Genomic DNA, 21,260 nt, shown 5'->3' with positions numbered 1-21,260 from the left:
AAGACTATCTATTTGTTACTCTATGCTTGACCCAAATTTTTTCAAACATCTTGAGATTTTGCATTTCAATAACCTCACTAAGAAAGGATTTTTAGAGATTCCACCTGAGCGAAGCCGAGCGACCCAGCTATCCATATTTAATTTATACTTATTATTATTGCTAAAGTGTGTCTGTGTGTGTAATTTTTCAAGATCCATCTACTAACTATACTAACGGATTTTTACAAAATTTAGTACCGACATAGCTTGCATGTCTCTAAGGGACATAGGCTACTTTTTGTCCCGGATATCAAAGAGTTCCCACGGAATTTTTAAAAACCTGAACATACGCAGACGAAGTCGCGAGAATTATTTATATAGTACACTAATAAAGAATCTATTATCCTCAAATCACTCAATATGTATAATTTAAAATGGTATAAATTGATATAATCTATAATGTCGATCGCAACAATTGGTAAACGATGCGGGCATGCTCCATGTTTTTCAATTTCCAATCTGTGGTTAATACAACCACATATTACTGATATTGGCGCCTCAATTTATAACAACTTATTCACATATTCATTTGTTAAATAGTAGTGCCTAGAGTGCCTATTAAAATTCATGTAACTCTGATGCCAAATGGATACAGGAACGTAGGTAGTAGGTAGGTACTAATATTCCGTGGTAAATGTTTCTTCACTAAAAAGGAACGATAATAAGTAGAATAGACATAGACTACTACTATTTATCCCAGAATTTTTCCCCAAAAATACAGGTTTCATTATACCCATCCCATAACTCCCATTGGCAGTGTTCCCACTAGATTACAACATGGGGTTATTCAAAGAGCGGACCAACAAATTCCTGAAGGGCCGGCAACGCACGCGGCGGTTCCTCTGGTGCTGCAAATGTTTTTTTATTTATACCAGAAAGTTGTGACAATAGAGAGAAAAAGTGGCCATTTCTATATGAGATCAGTGCTTCCCTGTCCAGTTCCAGTAACCCTTGGAAGTGCGGGCGGTAATCACTTAGCATCAGGTGACCAGCCTGCTCGTTTGCTCGCTATTTTTATTTTAAAAAACCTACATGCTTTCGTTCACCGTAGGTACTGTAAGAACTTATTTTACAAAAAACTTATTCTTCAATATTGGAAAATAGCAAAAAAAAATATAGGTATAGTCCTGCGGTCGTTTCCAAAGCACATATTATTTTAATCAGATTGCTCTTCTAATTGTTAAAGTTTGAGTGGTTGGCAGCAAGCCCTGTCCTGAATTTAACGCGACCTATACCTAAAAAAGATCCGAACACATTATACTGTTTTACATATGCTTTCAAGTTTAAAAGGAAGATGAATGAAATAAAAATAAATTCTGTATTGCAAACCATTACAATGTATTTCAATTTTCAGGTGCAGCCCAGAATAATGATTGGTAACATGAACTGTGCGTCATGTTAAGCTCAAGGCACATTGGCGCAGAACGAAATGCAGCGACGCGCGACGGTTTTTTTTAACTCTGTTTTGTTTCAAAGTAAACTGAAGAGTTCCACTATATTGTAGCCTATATAAATAAATAAATAAAAGGTTATTATTTAATATATATTATTTATATGATGTATGTAGATAGACTACATAATTACGTGGAAAGAATTTCCTAAGAACGCGTATACGGATCAGCACGTTAGCACGTCTTTTTCATTCTTATCTGGGTACATAATACTTTACATAATAAAGATAAAGTTCACTGTTATTTTGAGAGGATTTTAGAAGATACATTTGGCTTCACTTCGACTTTGTGTCAATTGAACTTGATTTTGAATATCTCTTCGAATGATTATTTAAAAACTTTTTATGTAATATATTATATTTGAGGAGATTAATTTCCATCATCCCCTATTTATTTAATCTCCTTAAAAGATTAATTCACATTGATACCAAATGGAAACGAGATTCTGAAATACTAGAAAATTCACGTCCATATACCAATTTTCACCTCTTCTGGAAGGAAGTGCTGTGCAAAATTTCACGCTTCTAGACCACGAAGATTCAATATTTAAGACCCACTGGTTTAAGCTGTGTATTGTTTGTCAGTGAGCTGTTCATCATCATCATCATGATCAACCCATTTCCGCCTCACTATTGAGTACTCTCAGAATGAGAAGGGTTTAGGCCATAGTCTGCCACGCTGGCCCAATGCGGATTGGCAGACTTCACACACCTTTGAGAACATGGAGAACTCTCAGGCATGCAGTTTTCCTCACGATGTTTTCCTTTACAGTTAAAGCAAGTGATATTACGCTTAATACGCACATAACTGAAAAGTTAGTGGTGCGTGCCCGGGATTGAACCCCGAGCTCCGATTAGGAGGCGGACGTCCTAACTACTAGGCTATCACAGCTTATCAGTGAGCTGTTATTAACGTTTTATTATGTAGATTTATATCGCAAAGCTATTTAGAGGGACGGGAGGTCCGCTTTGGATCCATTCCATCAATATCAATATTACCTAGACTGCATTGACAACGTACTCGAGGTGTCTAATCAATCTTACTTTAAAGTTGCTTCGAGGGAACGTGGGAACTACCTAGTATAAAGCTGGAGATTGACTTGTATCGTGTGTTTATCATTAGAGCTCTTGGCTCAAGTGAGCTCCTGGCGTGATATGGCTTGCGCTTTCGACATGCTCTCGCGATGACCGACCTGCACTGATTTGTAATGTAACACTCAAAGGGAATTTGTGAAAAAAACCAGCAGTCGAGTGGAGTACGCGGTGCTCGCTGCGAACAATACTTAGCCAACTAACCATGACAGTAAGTCTTTGGTTTGAGTTACAAAAACTCTATACATTACACCAAAATGTTACAAGTCAGTCTCTAGCTTTAGAAGATAAAGTGCATATATTTTTATTCTTTCATAAATATGTAGTTGAAAATCGCATACCTGTTATTAAAATAGACTATAATTACACTCGTAATATAATATTTGCTTCTTCTGCAGCTTCGCAAATATGACAAATCGTAACAATGTACGGGAATCTAAGAATTTACTTTTCACACGGTTCTAATTTTGTAGTATCAATTTGAAACTTTGCAAAGTTATGCAACTCTGACGACAATATGATATTATGGTGTTTCGAATTGGCATGGTAATGAAGGTTTCACGGGGAGTGCTCTGAAGAGTTGTTTGACCTCATTCCACCCTTCTTTTTCTACAACCGCACCACACGCCACCGCAAGCAATTGCACACTCACCACCCGGGTGCCTGGTGCACTTCGACCGCCGTTGTGCCAGATCCTTTTTTCCACGTACATGTGAACTGCGGAATCAACTCCCATCGGCAGTGTTCCCACTAGATTACAACATTGGGTTATTCAAGGGGCGGATCAACAAACTCCTGAAAGGCCGGCATCGCATCGGCGCTGGTGCTGCAAATGTTTATGGGCGGCGCTAATCACTTAACATCAGGTGACCAACCTGCTCGTTTGCTCGCTATTTTATTATAAAGAAAAAGGTGGGAGGAGACCTTAGGAAGCAGAGACTCCTAAATAGCTAAGAAATTTTGTTTGATTCGACTTCTCAGTGAGTTCTTTGGTAAAATATTAACGCGTTACTCATAAACGAGTGTTTATTTAGTTTTTTTCAAACTACATAAAATTTACTTGTTCCAATAATCGAACAGTGTTGTTTGTGCGAGTGAGCGAGAGTTTAATCGAATTATTCAATCTGAACACTGCATCGCTACAACGCTTTTTGTTATTGTTGACCTCAGTGCAAAAACCAATTCTAATTGCCGTAATGTTTCGACAAAAAACGTGGAACCGTAATTCAAACAAAAACGCGGCCATAAAAAATACTTATAGGTTTGATACAAAAGAAAAATATTGTGTTAGATCAGTTTCAAAAGAACGGGTATAAATTATACAAGTGTAAATTTAAAATTTATAACGCCCCCGACAAGTGAAGGTTACAGACTTAACTAGAAAAGAGCTTAACTTTCAAACGACTGAACCGATTTTCTCGTATTATAGCTAAAAATACTCTCGATCAAGCCACCTTTCAAACAAAAGAAAAACTAAATTAAAATCGGTTCATTAGTTTAGGAGCTACGATGCTACAGACAGATATACAGATACAAAGATACACAGATACACACGTCAAACTTATAACAACCTTCTTTTTGGTTCGGGGGTTAAAAAGGACAAAATTTTATTTTTGGTAGTCCAAAAAGAAACTTTAAAATTGGCCTAGCGCTTTTTATTCTAAGAAGAGGAGACTCGTGCTCTGTAGTGGGCTGGCGATGGATTGATACTTGAGATGATGATGATGAACATCAAATGTGTAATTAAAATCTCCTTAATTTTTCAGTAGGCTAGGATTTATCAACGATACTTGTGATTTTAAATTGTCTATACCTAATGTGATTTACCTGTCATCATCGAGGATAGATAGGTAGGATAGATAAGATTTAACCTATAAGAGGGGATTTAAACGCGTCATCGTCTATCAAATGTACTATGTACGTAGACGAGATGCCTAGGTAGCAGAGTGAAACGTGTGAAGGCTTTGTCCAAAAGGATTATGGTATTGTAGTGTTGATAAAGTCTCAGAGAGATTTACCTACGTTCCATTTTCAAGTTGCATGCAAGTGGAAGGATGAGTTACATCTCATATTGCATCGCAGTTCGCAAATATTTTTTTCTTGGTTTCCATAAGACTTTCAATATGTATATTATTGTATTTTACCTAAGAATCGTACGAGCAGTCGGGCGTGCCAATGGTTTCAGTACAAATACGTCTTTTGGCGTAATTTCGTTCATTATATTTTTATTATGGTAGGGCATAGGCGTTGTATTGGGTTAATTGGGATTAGGAACGAATGAAATTCCCAGTGTATCCCAGTGGTTAACTAACCAGCTTCTCTTAGAATTAAGAATTTTAACGGACATCTGGAAAACATATTACGGATATTAGTAGTTTAGTACCCAGGATGTATCTACAAAATTTTATTGAGTTTGATTGGTTAGTATTCAAATGAGAGCCAAACCGCGTTTGTATGGAGCAAATGACGGAGAGACCCCTCTTAACCTACTTAAGGGGACGGTATATTCCAGGTATAATTTCAAATCTAGAGATGGCGATACACATTGTATCGGCATCTCTCTTAGACGCCCCTGAACCGGTTGCGCATCGCCACAGTGTAGATTATTATTTTCACATCGCTCCTGCATTTAATCATTACGTCACCCCACTTCAGTGTTTACGATGGAGTAAAAAGTCAAGTTATGTATAAGTTTAAAATTCAAAGTTATAGTGATAAAAAATATTTATTATGAAATAATTAAAAATTTATTTAAAAAAATTAATCTGTAGGTATCATCAGAATCGATTACATTCGACTTCGCTGGGTTACTTTATTGTAATATATAACATTGCGTATCTATAAAAAATATGTGTACAAGTTAAATATTGTTTTATATACTACTAGAGGATCCCTGCGGCTTCGCCTGCGTTGATTTCGGTTTTTTTGAATCCCGTAGGAACTCTTCATTTTTCCGGGATAAAAAGTAGCCTATGTCCTTCTCCGGGATGTATCCCAAGTCTGTACCAAATTTCATTAAAATCGGTTCAGTGGTTGGGCCGTGAAAACGTAGCAGACAGACAGACACACTTTCGCATTTATAATATTTAATGCACACTGTTGCCAAGTTACTATCATTAGTTAGTAAACAGTCACTGATAAAAAAAAAACAACAATATTATAATGTACTTTTATTGTTTTGTCAACAACGAGAAATAATGAATGAGATCTATTTACAATCATGCTAATAGGTGTCTTTTTCAACCTGTATGCTTATTATAGTAGGAGATTTAACATTTCACCAACTTTCATAGAATGAGATCACACACACACAGTAACATTAAATTAAAATGGGCCTAAATAACCTTGACTTAAGGTCCTAAATTCAATTACACCGATTTTAATTTCTGGTTCTGTCTGACTGGCTATACATGAATGGATTAATTTGAGCTATAAAACAAGGCGGTTAAGGTCTATTTTACGTTAACGTTCTCATTATAAACCCCTATCTGCCAGTTTTGGTCATTACTATGGTGACCATTACATTTGGCCTTGAAAGAAGATACTTCACATGGATAAAAGATTATAGCATGGACAAGTCCAAGTTTCTGAAATTTTCACTTATTGATAATGATAATACTGTCATTCCTAATTACTTACATTTATAGGTAAATCTTATATTTTCTATATCTTATTGCTATTATAGATGCTGAGATTATAGAAATTACACTCAACTGAAATTCAATGAAAATATAGTTAGCACGGACATTACACAAGTAACTATTTATTGCATTTCACTAATTACCGAGATCGTAAAATCCTATTTTTTCATATTATCAAAACGTTTACAGTAAAAAAATATCACACGCGCTAGGCGTGCAAAAACACCTGAAAGAGATTATATGCACCTGCAGCCATAACAGGATAACATTATAATATATTTCGTGTTGTATAAAAAGCTGTTTTGTTTATAATCCTTGTTTTTGTTTATTCAATATGGTTACAGTCAAACCGGCCCGCTCGGAGCTAATAGCCATAAAAGTTAACTAATTAGGTGAAATATTCCAAAAGAGCATAAGTAGGTATGTACACATTCAATACGCTAACTTAACTGTTTACGTTAAGGTTCAAAGTCAAAGCGCTGGAGAAATGTTTTTATATGATACTGAACAAAGTCAAGACAGAGATTAAAATATTTTATAGCTTTTTTGTTATATTCAGATTCGGGCCATTGATTCAAATTTTAAATTTGTAGTAATTATTTTCTCTAATTCAGAAGCTGAGCTCTTTTTCTGGATGCCTCTCATTAGGCATCCAGAAAAAGAGGTCATTACCTTTTCGCTAAAAGACAATTTTACGTTGACTGACATGAAAGCAAAGTGCCTAGTAAGCCAATAGACAATTCAGCTAGATGACATCAAAGCAGATTACCCAGTCAGCAGAGAGTCAACTTAGCTGTACGCCATAAAAACAGAATGCACAAGTAGCAAAACGTCTGGAAATGTGAATAGTCTGTATGATTAGAACACCTCATTAGCCAGACGTCAAATTACATAGTTGGATGACATAAACGCTGAATGAGATAGTATCTAAAACGTCTGGAAAAGTAAATAGTCTAAATGGTCTGTTGCTTGCTCCTTTTTTAATTTTTAACCAACTTCCAAAAAGAAGGTGGTTCTCAATTCAGCCTGTTTTTTTACCCCATTGCGGCAAAGCCTAAAGGAAGAGTTATGATTTTAGCAGTCTGTATATGTATGTGTGTGTGTTTGTATCCAGATTCTGTGTGTTCCACCGTAGCGCCGAAACTACTGGGCTGATTTTGATGAATGAGGTGTAAATCCGGGTAACATAGGCTACATTTTATACGAAAAAAATTGACCTAACGGATGTAATATGAAAAAAAGTGGGGGTGAAAAGGTACTACCACTAACTAACAATTGTGCCAGGACTGGTCCTGATGGGATTTTGAAGTTTGAAAAGGTGCAGTTGGTTCTCTATATAACGTAGACCCGCACTAAGACAGGATTTTGAGAAATTTGATCTGTAAATTGACCAAATTATCATACAACAATACTACTTCTCACGAACCTATAAAAGCTACAAACAAACGATTTCAGTAGTTACATTTTATTACTGTTCTTACCTTTCGATTCAAAACAAGAAAAATTGATACACTGATTTGGCATTCCAAAACGAAGCAACTCTCGTCCTAATAACAATTTAATGTATACTTTAAGAATAACTGCATAAGGTAAGTTTTACAACGAATATTTTAACATCGATATTTTAATGTTAGTATACGTGAGTGAGAACACAAAAGCCACAAAGATCCTTTGTATTGACAAAGGCAAACACAATAGGATCTTTCATTTCTTGTAAATTGAACTAGTTTTATGAGAAAAAGTATTAAGTACGTATGAAATTTTGTTTTGCACATTTTCAACTTTTAAGCTGTGACAATAAGGTCTAAGTTGAAGGAATATTTAATAGTATGATTATTTTTTTGATCTATAAAACATTTATGACACTGCAATTTTTAGTCAAACTTATTATTGACTACTTAGTGACGTATATACATAAAAAAACCAGCCAAGTGCGAGTCAGACTCGCGCACCAAGTTTCCGTATCCGTACTCAGGTATTTTTCCGACATTTTGCAAGATAAATCAAAAACTATTATGCTTAAAAATAAATTAAAATCAGTTTTAGAATGTTCAGGTAAAACCCTTTTATATGATACCCCACTTGGTATAGTTATCTTACTTTGAAAATTGAAACACATTGTTTTTTAATGAACCCATAAATTCATGGTTTTTGCCAATTTTCATGATTCTAGGTCAACGGGAAGTACCCTATAGGTTTTCCTGACAGACACAACACACATGGACAAAACAGACTGACAGGCGGACAGATAGACAGACATACAGTTAGATAGACAGACAAACAGACAGCAAATTGATCCTATAAGCGTTCCGCTTTTCTTTTTGAGGTACGGAACCCTAATAAATGATATCATTGCATAGCAAGTGAAGAAACTAAAAATTATAACACCTTGGATAAACATCTCGGACTTGAAAGTGGATGTCATTTTCATAATAATCATGATCATCATCATCATCATTATGAGCCCGTGGATGTCCACTGTTGGACATGGGCCTTCCCTAAAGAGCGCCAGCCGCTTTATATCATCAGTCCATCGTGCTGGAGGACGTCCTACACTACGCTTGCTTATACGCGGTCTCCTCTCATCCTATTTTCATAATAATTAGTACTTTCCCCTAAAAACCTTTAAATTGATATCAATAAAGTTTTTTTTCCATCTTATCTTCTAATACTTATGCATTTTACAAGTTTGGTTTTTGATCTTTGAGCTACCGGGATAGAGCACTCAGATTAATTAATTTTTATTTTCAAATTATAAGTCCTGGTCTATAATGACCTAATATTAGCTTCACTACACTGCAATGTACTGTTTACTGCATTCTTTTTAAAATAATTACTTTTTTAATGTAATAAATGCACAATATAAACTTATCTTAAAATCTAGAAAAATCCTAAATAAAAATACTTTATAACATAGTACTGAATTTACTACTCTATGGCATTCTGTACAATTACAGTATGACAAAATGCTTATGAAACCCGAAACAGGTCCTGCCGCGCTGAGGCGACGGGTATGACTGACAAGATAACGTAATTACGGCCCATAACACTCAACAATAGGGTCGAAAATTCTTTGTACTCGCTCTGTACGCGATTTGAAGAGAATAAGCGAGGAAGCGTGAAATCAAATAATTTAGAATATAATTTGAAATATAGCACTTACTGTGAAATGATCGGACCGAATTATTTATTTGATTGTTTTACACCTATGGTGAAAGTTACGTCTTTAAGAGCTTTGTCATTAAAGAGAAAAACCCAAAAGTCTAAGGTTTTAGACCAAACTTCTGATTTTTTTTCTATCGAGGAAAGTTTGTCCAATCATGTTTTAATCGGACCAAATCCAAGGGGATATAATGAAAAATATTATATATTAATTTCAAATTTTTCGATCCATGCGTTCCTAACTTAATTCCATTTTAGTAAACTTTAGTATCGACGAAAACGGAGACCGCCGCGTTAAAAGCAAGGTTTGAAGAGTCACGCCACAATCATCGCTTCCTCAGACCGACAATTAGCCGCCAGGCGTCGCGTCGTAGGTATCCGATACCGCACTCATATGCTTAATTTGTTTAATAAACATGAATTAATAGAGTACAATAGTCTGGGCACCACGTGATCGCTAATTTATCGTATTCGATAAATCTATACGAGTATAATCGGTAAAATTGTTAGGCGGAAAATTTTTGCCTGGGCATTTTATACCTATACCTACAATACTCTCAGTCTATAATTAGTTTAGAAAGTAGGTTCTTTTTGCTTTTTTGAAGCAATCCTGATTTCATTTTTTAGAATTGGGCTGGGAATATAATACTTAACATATGTTGAAGTTTAATTTCTTTTTTCTTTTTAAATATTTAGCAATGAGCCCTACATTTCACGAGCGTAAAAAAGCCTTGCGTTAAAACCCGGCGTTGCACTGAAAATACAAAGTGCGCGTCAAAAAAGCGTTGACGTGTGAACAGATACTTAGGAATGCATTTGTTCTATCTGAACGCTTTTTTAACGGACGTTAAAAAAGCCCTCGTGCGAATGAGGCCTGAACCTCATAATAAATTTCATCTTAACACAGGCGTGAATTTTAACACAGTAGGTAATCTTAGCGCGATGTAGAAGACTAAGCTCCTACCCTACACTAACATTCTATTCAAAAAGAGAGCTGTGCGCTTCACAGCTCTCAAAGAATGTAAATGACATAGAATAGAATGACAATAATTAGTTAAAACCTAAATAAATAATTAGTTAGACCTATGTTATAAAAATATGATTTTGCTTATAAAAATTGTACCAACACCTTATTTGTCTACCTTCCTATTTTAACAAATAAATAGATTTTGACTTTTGATTATGACTACATCGATCGTGATGAAACTTTTACTACAGAACCCTAAAAACATGAATTGATCGAGTATCTTGAGTCTTGAGTTCTTGACATCGCATAATATCGTAATGTCAAGTCTCAAGTGGTTGTAAGCAATGCGATATACATTATGCGGATTATGTCAATTGGGCCTCGGGGAGCGGTCACTCGACACTATGGTGTACACTCCAATGCCATCCCGTTCTCAGATTGTAATTGGATCTTTGATGGAAGCTATAAGTCTTACATATTTATACACATACAGTATCGCCGGGATCTAAAGGGCAATAATTGACGTCTTTCACTACTCATTACCACCCTAAAACTACCGTCCAATAAGGGACACCCTACACCACTCAGGGACGGTCATAAAAACTTTATCTGGTCATGCTACTTGTACCATCGAAGCAGTGCTTGCCGCATATTATGGCACTAACAATCCCATAGGAACTTTTGTTTTTACGTCAGAAGCACCTTCCTCTGGCTGTGAAAGTCCTCGTTTTTAAGATTACTCCGGAACATATAATATTATGTAAGTAAAGGGTAGGTAAGTATTTTATATATCCTATTAAAATAAAAGTGTACCTGTTTGTCTGTCTTTTAACGGTTCATCCGTTCAGCTACCTTAAACGAAATTCGATACAGAGGTAGCTTGCATCCTGAAGACGGATGTAAGCTACTTTCTATGCCAGAAAATTGAAGACTAGGTACGCACGGGATTTGAAAAATTCTAGATCCACGTTAACAAAGTTGCAGGCATCATAGTCAGTAGTCACTCAAAACAGGGTTGACAAATTAAACTCTACCTTTTGAATAAGCAATATTGTTGGACAAAGGAAAGCTCCCACTTTTTGAATATTGCCTTAAAATTTAGAAGCCGGGCGACTCAAATAATATTAGTTTTGGGAAGTTGTGATGTTAAACTGTGATAAAACTTTCTATCGGAGGTAGAGAAAAATTACATAAAGATAAAGATAAATTTATTTTGGCTCAACAACAAATATACTTAACACAAACATGTCAAGACATATTAACTTCAATTAGTCATACCTAATAACAATTATATTACTGTGCACCTGTTTCCCGAACTAGTAAAAACTGTGTCTCGGTAAACAGCTTTTGATAATTTGCAGAGTCGTATCATAGGTTTCATAAAATAATGTAAATAGTTAAAAAATTTAGTTTAATAAATAGTTTAAAATCGGATGTCTAATATGGAAATCCATAACTATCTATGGTTTATAAGGCAAATAATAATAGACGTGTGGTCGAAAGCAGGTTGGGTTGCGGGTGTCTTCTACTACGCCTTTAAATTCCTTTTAGGTACCTACTGATTTTAATATTCAGGATTGACTAATTATAATATTCAGGATTAATTTCAATGACCAAATTCTAAAATGTCACAAAATTACAAAAACACCTCAAACCAATTATGTACGACTCGAGCCTGAACTAAGGCCCCGATTACACCTGTAAGTTTTGCTCACGTAAGTGGCTTATGTTATTAATTGACAACTTTACCAAGGCAAATGATACATAAAATAGTGTCTTACACAAAAAGTCATACACAAAGTCACAGACTCAGACACAAAGACACAGACTATACAAGGAAGCTTATTATAAGCACAAAAGCTTATTTGCTATAATCCGCCAAACCATTGGCGGATTATAGCAAACCGTAACCATTTGGTTAGCGGATTGCTATAATCCGCCAATGGTTTGGCGGATTATACCGCCAAACCATTGGCGTATTAAACCGTAACCATTTGGTTAGCGGATTATAGCAAATTAAGCTTTCGGTTCCTTGTATATCATGGACTTCCGCAAAATAACGCCTGCTTCTATACTACAAGACATTACATGATTAATTAACTTATAAGTTAATCATGTAAGCTACTTACGTGAGTAAAGCTTACAAGTGTAATTGAGGCCTTACACTGAGATGATTGTACATGCGGTTGTTTCTGTATCGAATTTTACCTATCTGGTAGTTCTTGACTACGTAACATGGAGTTGATTGTGTTATTTCACCAAGTTATATACTAAATACTCGTGTTTAATTAAAAGCAAAACTTATTAAGCTGTGGATTCACATAGAGATATCATGCACGTTGAAGTAGGTATGAAGCGAATTAGTTATATAGTGCTTTCGAAAATATTTTTTACCTAGATAAGTTAAATCGGACTCGTATTAAAAAATGTAAAGCTTGGCTTGGCTAATATGGGCCGCAGCAAAAGAATATTATTTGCAATGCAAATTTTTCAGCATTTTGAATATGTATGGTGTTACTCCTTTGGGCAGTTTACTCCGTCATTCTTTTGTTTTCAAATATTTTGTCCTTTGTAAAGAGTTATTTGTGACGTTTTATGTGATTTGTTTTGGTATGTTTTACGAGTATGTACGTGTATATGGCGAGATTCAAAAGACCTCTTATACAGATAGTCTGAAATTAGACATGACGCTCTTTACCTAAAGAAAAGTGCATTATTCCTTAGATATAAAAGACTCACTGTTTATTTTGGCAGCGGTGAAAAATTTAATCCTCGAAATCTTAACCTTGTATAATATTGATCATAATAATAAATTATCCAACAGTTTTGATTTACCGTCGAGATTTCGACATATTTCGATAATTCAGTTTACCGAAATTTAATTAGCAAGCGACGACGTCATACCAATTTGCGAAAACTTAATTAAAATCACAGCAACAACACTCAAAAAATTATGAACAAACCACAGTGAATCTTAGATTTCAACGTAACACTGTTAGTCCCAGAGGAATGTAGGCATCCGAACATACAGACAACATTGCGGGAAACATATAAGCTTTTGACACCCTGAAATTAATTTATCTACGAACGTAACGCCGCGATCCTTTTTCCGTCATTTTGTCACAATTTCCTCTTCGTTCAAAGGCACAGCACACGCGAGAGCGACACAGATTTTGCTTAGTAACTCTGAACTCTTGGGTTCGTTTAGTCGCGCGAAGACTCAAAGTATTTGGATGTCGGAACGCGACATGTCAGCGCGCGAGGCTGGGCGGCCGGTGACTACTGCCCCACAGTACTGACGTCTGGCTGCACAGTTTGCAAGACACAGAAGCGGCCATGCGCCTTGTCGCTTCTAGATCTCATTCCCAACATTCATGGTCAATGCTAACAGCTTGATAGCTTGTTCCTGTTACCGAAATTCGGCTATACGATGCGATTTAAGAGATGTTTCCAACGGGCCTCCCAGCGCTCCCCAGCGCTGTCCATACAAACGTAGTTTGGTTATCTTTTGAATATTAACCAAATTCAATGAAATTTAGTTGATACGTTTTGGAAACTAATGTGTGGTTTTCCCAGATTTCCATAAAAATATCTAGTTTAAAACTTACAAGGGTTCATAGATCTGCCATACCAGCAAAGTTAGTCCTCATTTGAATATCAACCAATCAAATTCAACAAAATTTAGTAGACACGTTTTCGAAACTAATAGATATCTATGTATGTGGTTTGACGAATTTCCATAAAAATATCTAGTTTTAAAATTACACGAGTTCAAATATTTGTATATGTAAATACTTTAGCTCGTGGAACCTAATTATATTGGTCAATTAGTTCCTAGAAGTTGTCTATAAAATTTCATTGAGTTTCACTGGTTAATATTCAAATGAGAGCCAAACTACGTTTGTATGGAGCTCGCTACGAAAAACTCCTCTTAAAGCACTAACCAATGACACTATCTTTACTCTGTGCCAATGGTGCTACCTGATTAAGCTCATCGTTCAACCGTAATGTTGTTATTTGTTTGGACTAAAGTCCCTGGAGTGAGATATATCTGTGTCCGTATGCGATTTCGTTTGTTTTAATTTATTTCCTGAACTCCTTGGCGGATTCGTGTCACATAAATTTGTGCGTAATGGAGTTCGTATAAATGCCCCACTTACGGATACATTGTAATTGAATAATCCGTAGTTTCTGCATTAAAATTACACGGTATTTAAAATTCGATAAAGAGATTACCCAGTAGAGTCAAAGTCAAAGTGAAAATCATTTATTCAAAGTAGATAGGTACAATTGTACTCCTTTTGATGGTCGGAATTGTGAAATTTGTACGATATAGTGGTGATGATTAATTACGTAACTTAAAACTAAAGCTACGAGGGTTCCAAACGCGCCCAAGTCTGAGAAGAGCCCACAACAAACTCAGTCGGGTATGAGTAAGAACATAACTAGTGAACCGCAACAATATATTTGCTATATATAATTAAACTCAAGTCATGCATAATCATGTAAGCCACTTATTGTCATGCACAGGCATATACATTGATATCGACCATTGATATCGAAGGCACCACCTAACCTCTAGCAGATTCTGAGCCGAAAGAAAACAGTAGTTATGACAACTCTTTCAAAAGCCGCCATATCCTAATAATCCTAATTCATGCTAAAAGTCAAATAAAAATAATTCATGCTAAATGAAATTCGAAAGTGTGTCAGTTAGTCTGCTAGCTTTTCACTGCTCACGCGTTCATTGGATTTTGACATGTTCATTGTTCGCGTGGATGTAGGTTTTTAAAAAATCCCGTGGGAACTCTTTAATTTGCCGGGATAAAAAGTAGCCTATGTGCGAATCCAGGGTATAATCTATCTCCATTCCTTTTAGCCAAATCCGTTCAGTAGCTTTTGCTACTTTGCTACACACACACGCACACACACACACATACACACACACACACACACACACACACACACACACACACACACACACAAAATCTGTGTAGTCCACGCGGACGACGTTGCGGGCATAAGCCAGTATTATTATAAAAGCATAATCTAAAAACTAGCTAAGTCTATAAAGCCAGTAAATGTAAGTCTAGAAATCTGGACAGCCCAGTTAATCGACAATGTGCTTGATCGAAAAAAGATAGATATTAAGGTAAACAGATACGGGTGAAGATTTAAACAAGCAAGTAGGGAAGCAATTTCGAGTCTGCTTACTTCGGGATTTCCCTCGGAGAGCCTAGCAATTGGTTTCGGGCGGCATCCAAATGACTTTATAAATTTTTTATTAAAATTGAAGGCAATATACTCTTCTTGAATAAGTTTTCTTTCAATAAAATCTTTCGCGATCACTTTTTAAAATATTATAACGGATGTGAAGAAGTATTTTTCTTTTCCCAGAATTTAGGAAAAATTACACAATCATTTTTAATTTAATTACTACAATCATCTGAATATGTTATTGTTTTGATTCTAGAATAATTGCTTCCACAAAACCGTACCCACTCGTAACATAAAAAATCCATTGATAAAGGAAGCTTCGAAAAATCTTCAAACATAAAAAAGTAATGATTTGGAAACTTTTTGTAAATTGGTAATTGGTAGGTATCTTGATATAGAAAGTGCCGAAAATCTGGCTATCTTTCATAAGCTAAGTTGATTCATACCTTCATACTATCTCCGAAAAACCCCTTTTCTTATTAGGTGCTTACATCACAAAAGGTGTACTTTCCTCACAATCACAGCTTCAACGGTTATCGCACTTGCTGATGACTCAGTAATTCAGGACATTCCCTTTATATGTATCTTAGCAGATAAAAAATACTCACGTACAAGGCATGAGGATAATGACTTTCTATTGTAGGGGTTTTTTTAGATAAGTTTATAACGTGGATATAGTTCAACAAGTTGCGAAGTTAAAGTGGCAATAAGGCAGGCAGTTCGAAAAACCGATAAACGTTGGGGTTCTAAGGTGCTCGAATGGCGACCTCGTACTGGAAAACGCAGCGTAGGCAGACCCCTCACGAGGTGGACCGATGACATCAGAGTGGTAGGGTGCCGCTGAATTCAGGCGACGCAAGACCGTGGCGTGTGAAAGTACCTACTCGTATAGGTGTGTCCAATCCAGTCCATCAGCCTGTATGCGTACATTGCTAGACACAGGCCTTTTCAAGAGTAGCCTTTTATATCCTACGCTCCGCCTCAGGAAAGTGGGAAAGTCATTTGTGGGAATGAGTGTAAGCCCTAATTCAAAAGCGTTGCGTTAAAACCCGTCGTTGGAAGTATAAAACGCGTTAAAAAAGCGTTGTCGTGTTAGACAGTAACAGATACTTGGGAATGCATTTGTTCTATTTGAACTTGAAAAACTCTCGTATAAATGAGGCCTAATAGGTTATTTTATAATAAAATTCAACAGTCAATTTTAGACTTGCCTTTACAAAAGTTTAAAAAATCTATTAAAAGTATGGTCCTAAAAAAAGCATATTATACAATCGAAAATTATGTAAATGATAAAAAAGCAATGATGACTCGCTCCAGCAATGCGCGGGGCTGCAATTGCTTGTCATAGTATGGCATATTACTTTAAATCGAACAATTGAAAAGAGCAACCACCGAGTTTCTTGCTGGTTCTTCTCGATAGGAACGGCATTCCGAACCAGTAGCACAGAGCAAATTAATTTGACGATTCACAAGCACTTGTAAAGTTTACTTGAATAAAAATATATTCTACTCTATTCTATAGTTTCAATTAAATTACCTACCTACTTTGTATATAAATTTAATTTTAATTTTATTGTATGTGCGTTTAAAATATATATTTAAATCTACTGTAATAACTTTATTAATATTTTCCATGTAGGCGTAGAGTCATTATTATTATGCATGTAGGTAATATTCGGTTCCGATGGGATTTTGCAATGCTCATACAATTTTAATGTCGAGTCTGTAGCTACTAATTGGGTAGCGCTGGATTGCACATGCAAGTTCCGGAGCTTTATCGAGTATTCGTAATAAATTTTAATGACTATTTTTTGAACTGTACATTTTAACCTAGTTTAATGCAGGTGAAGCAATCAAATATTGTAAACGAAAACTGTCCGTCCTTATGGCTGTACAATCAGTATAGACATAGCTGTAGGTACGTATGAAAATTCCTTGCAAGATTCTACGAGTGTCATAAAAAGGTGTAAGTACTGTAAGTATAACAATCTCTACCCATCACTACCCATACTATAAAATATGTGAAATGTATTTGTTGGTTTATTGATTTGTCCTTCAATCACGTCGCAACGGAGCAACGGGTCGACATGATTTTTTGCATGGTTTATAGTTAAAGACATGGCGAGTGACATACTTTACATGCACGAAAATTATAGAGTCCCTACGGGATTTCCAAAAACTACATCCACGCGGACCATCCAAGGAACAAATAAACCAACAAACCGAAAAACAAATACACATTCGCATTTATATTTGACTTTGACTTTGACTTATAATATGAGTAGTGATAGGCAAACTGACTTTCTAAATAACAGACGTCTTTTACACGGAGATAGCATTCTGGAATAGGCTACTTTTTGTTCCGAAAAAGTTCCTGCGGGTTCCTATGGGCTTAAGTACTGAGTGAACATACGAGTACATATATCTCAAATTTCGGCACAGGCAGCAAGTAAACCATGGTCCTAACCTAGCGTCCGGGCGCTATTTCTAGGAAGACGCAGGTTCGAATCCTTCCGCAAGAACCCTATGGGATTTACAAAAACCTAATTTCACGTGGCCGAGTCATTTTGGTGCAGAAATAGCTTGTGTGCTGAATACGGATATCCATAGGCTACTATTTATCCCGGAAAATCGACGAGGTCTCTTGGGATTTCTTTTTGACTTTTTATAAAAATCGGCATATGGGATACTGGTTATCTATACAAATCACACAAACAGGATATTACTGAACAAGGCTGATTAAATATTATCACGTTTTGACATCCTTTATTTCAAAATTTTATGACAAATATAATAGCTATTATCAGGTTTTACATTGAAATAATGAGCTTATCTACCACACCTACGTAGCGCGCACTTATAATACTCTGTATTTTTATTATAGTTTATTAAATCCATTATATTTTATTCATTTTATTTTTATTTCACAAGAAATACCCCTTATTAAAAGTGGTGACAGCTTTGTTGGTTAAAACATCGGCATTTTATTCGACGGGTCCGGGGTTCAATCTGTACTACGCACCTCTAACATTTCGCAATTTCCCTTGCTTTAACGGTGAAGGAAAACATCGTGAGGAAACCTACATGCCTTCCCATAACAGCTTCCCATAGCTCAATGGTGTGATGATGATGATGATGACCCATTATTTATCGGAGGCGTCAATTGAATATTTATAACTTTATGGATGATACCCGCGACTTCGTCCGCGTGGATACAGGTTTTTTAAAATCCCGTAGGAACTCTTTGATTTTCCGGTATAAAAAATTGTCTATGTCAGTTTCCGGAATACAAGCTACCTCTGTACCAAATTTCATGTAAATCGGTTAAGCAGATGGTCCTTACAGAGTCCTTAAACTCTTTGATTTTACGGGATAAAAAGTAGCTTATGTCCATCCTCGGGATCTAGGCTAACTCTGTACCAAATTTCATCAAAATCGGTTAAACTGTGAAAAACTAGCAGACAGACAGACAGATACACTTTCGCATTTATAATATTAGTGTGGATAACTCAGGTAAATCTGAAAAAGGAAGGTACGTCAGAGTTTAAATTAAAGATATCCGATGTTTTATTAAGTGCCTGTGTCATTTACCTGTTTGACTCACGTTTACAGGAAACTCTTTGTTAATAAATCTTGCGCGTGTGTGTTTCTATTTCGAAATTGTGTTCTGCGATGATGCAATTTTCGTTAAGCATATCAAGACTAATAAGCAGTGATAGCTTAGTCGTTAAGGCGTCGGTCTCTTAGTTGATGGGTCTGGGGTTCAATGCCAGACACGCACCTCTACCTTATGATTCAGATACAAGTTAGCCCTTGACTGCGATGTTACCTGGTGGTAAGTGATGATGCAGTCTAAGATGGAAGCGGACTAACCTGGAAGAGGAATGGCAGTTTTTATTAAACCCAAACCCCTTTGATTTCTACACGGCATCATACTGGAACGCTAAATCGCTTGGTGGCACGGCTTTGCTGGTAGGGTGGTAACTAGCCTCGGCCGAAGCCTCCCACCAGACCAGACCAGTGATTTAGAAATATAGACCTATAGTTTAGAAATTATAAAATTCCAAACGCCTGCCGGGAATCGAACCCGGGATCTCCCACTAATAAGACGTCAAAATATAAGGTATGTCGTTGAATCCATTTTCATTTTCATTGCCAACCATTTTCCTTGGTCGATAGAGAACGCATTTGGATTACGGTAGATTTCTATAACGCATTCCATTCATAACCCCATCATCAGCTTATTAGACCGTCATTTTGATGAACGGCGTATTCGACCAATTAATTTTACTACATAGCTGTTGTTATCCCGCTTGTGGTGAATTCTCACAACAAAACGGGTGTATTCCAAGTTGTATATTAAAAAAAAAAGATTCCGACGAATTGAGAACCTCCTCCTTTTTTGGAAGTCGGTTAAAAAGGAAAAGCGTAAAGGAGTTTGTAGTTCCTACGAAAGTGTAAGATTTCCTAGAAATTCCGTTAGCTTTATCTTTTCCTCTAATGTAAAGGCGGTAATAAACTAGAGTGCTAGACCGAAACGCTATCATATCTACACGAGTATTTATTCGTCCAAGATCTACACATACAAATAACAATGTATTAGTGATATTAGTACAACGTTGTTATTTTGGCGCAGAGCACCCTAATATAAGAGGATTATTGAAACTGAATAAATTGGTTAAACTAGCCATTTGGCTGCTTTCTATAAGTTATTCATATTTTTATAAAAAGAAATGTTCTTGGGCATTTTGTCTGTGGTTTTATATAGATTAGGTATAAAACCTAAGAGTTAAGATCTCAGATCTGTTGAGATGGGAACCCACGCGTCATTATGCCAAGAATATTTTATTATTTAAAAATTATTAGGAATACGATGTACAGAGAGAGAGATTGATGTACCTATAGAGTAGGTTATGTATGTACCTACTCTATATTATATCACTCAGTTATTAATAAATGATTAAGTATGTTGTATCGATTATTATTTTTAGGGTGTAAGTAACTATAACTATATATATGTAAAATACATAGTACTTTTTGTCCAAAGCCCCAGAGCCTAGATACGTAGGTACAACTTTGATACATCAATCATTTATTTTCTGTCTTTCCTGACTCAAAGCTATTCCTTTTTATTCACTAACTACTGTTATTTATTCACCAAGTGCTAACAGTATGTCATATGCACGCGCCGCGCTGCGAGCCACCCGTGCGCTGCGTGCGTGCGTAACAACGACGAGCACGATCCGTTCGCGAGCCGTAACATGTTACTTACATATACAAAGAAGTTCACTAACCGAGCTGTTGCTCGGTTAGTGAACTCCTTCCTTCCTTCTCCTTCCTTCCTTCTCCTTCCTTCCTTCTCCTTCCTTCCTTCCTTGACTCGGGTCTAGTCCTCAAGCGCGGTGACGAGCGAGCAGCAGGTGTTGGTGTCGTCTATGGAGATGCGCACGGAAGTGCAGTCGACAGGCGAGTGCGGCAGTTGTTCCGCCGACTGCGTCGACACCCGCCCGTTAGCAAGCAGTGACGTATTATCTATATAAAGGAGTTCACTAACCGAGCAGCAGGGTCTCTTCATCGAGCGCGGTGATGAGCGAATCTGTGCAGCAGGTGTTGGTGTTGTCTATGGAGATGCGCACGGAGGCGCAGTCGGCAGGCGAGTGCGGCAGTTGTTCCGCCAACTGCGTTGACACTT

General features: G+C 36.5%; 1 protein-coding gene across 13 annotated transcripts in view; it reads right to left on the bottom strand.

The window, feature by feature from the left end:
- Positions 1-21,260, bottom strand: part of LOC123875585 (potassium/sodium hyperpolarization-activated cyclic nucleotide-gated channel 2) — a 280,825-nt gene that overhangs the window by 91,020 nt on the left and 168,545 nt on the right. Inside the window, exon 1 of one of the 13 annotated variants that reach the window (XM_045921508.1) lies at positions 21,123-21,246. The exons of 9 other annotated variants lie outside the window; for them this stretch is intronic. The gene's annotated coding sequence lies outside the window, so the exon portion shown is untranslated. 3 more of the 13 variants (XM_045921509.1, XM_045921506.1, XM_045921505.1) reach the window with 3 other exon arrangements.

This window comes from Maniola jurtina, chromosome 20, assembly GCF_905333055.1.
Source record: "Maniola jurtina chromosome 20, ilManJurt1.1, whole genome shotgun sequence".
Taxonomy (NCBI): Eukaryota; Metazoa; Arthropoda; class Insecta; order Lepidoptera; family Nymphalidae; genus Maniola; species Maniola jurtina.
Note: the sequence above shows the minus strand (reverse complement) of the source record. Positions and strands in the feature narration are given on the sequence as shown.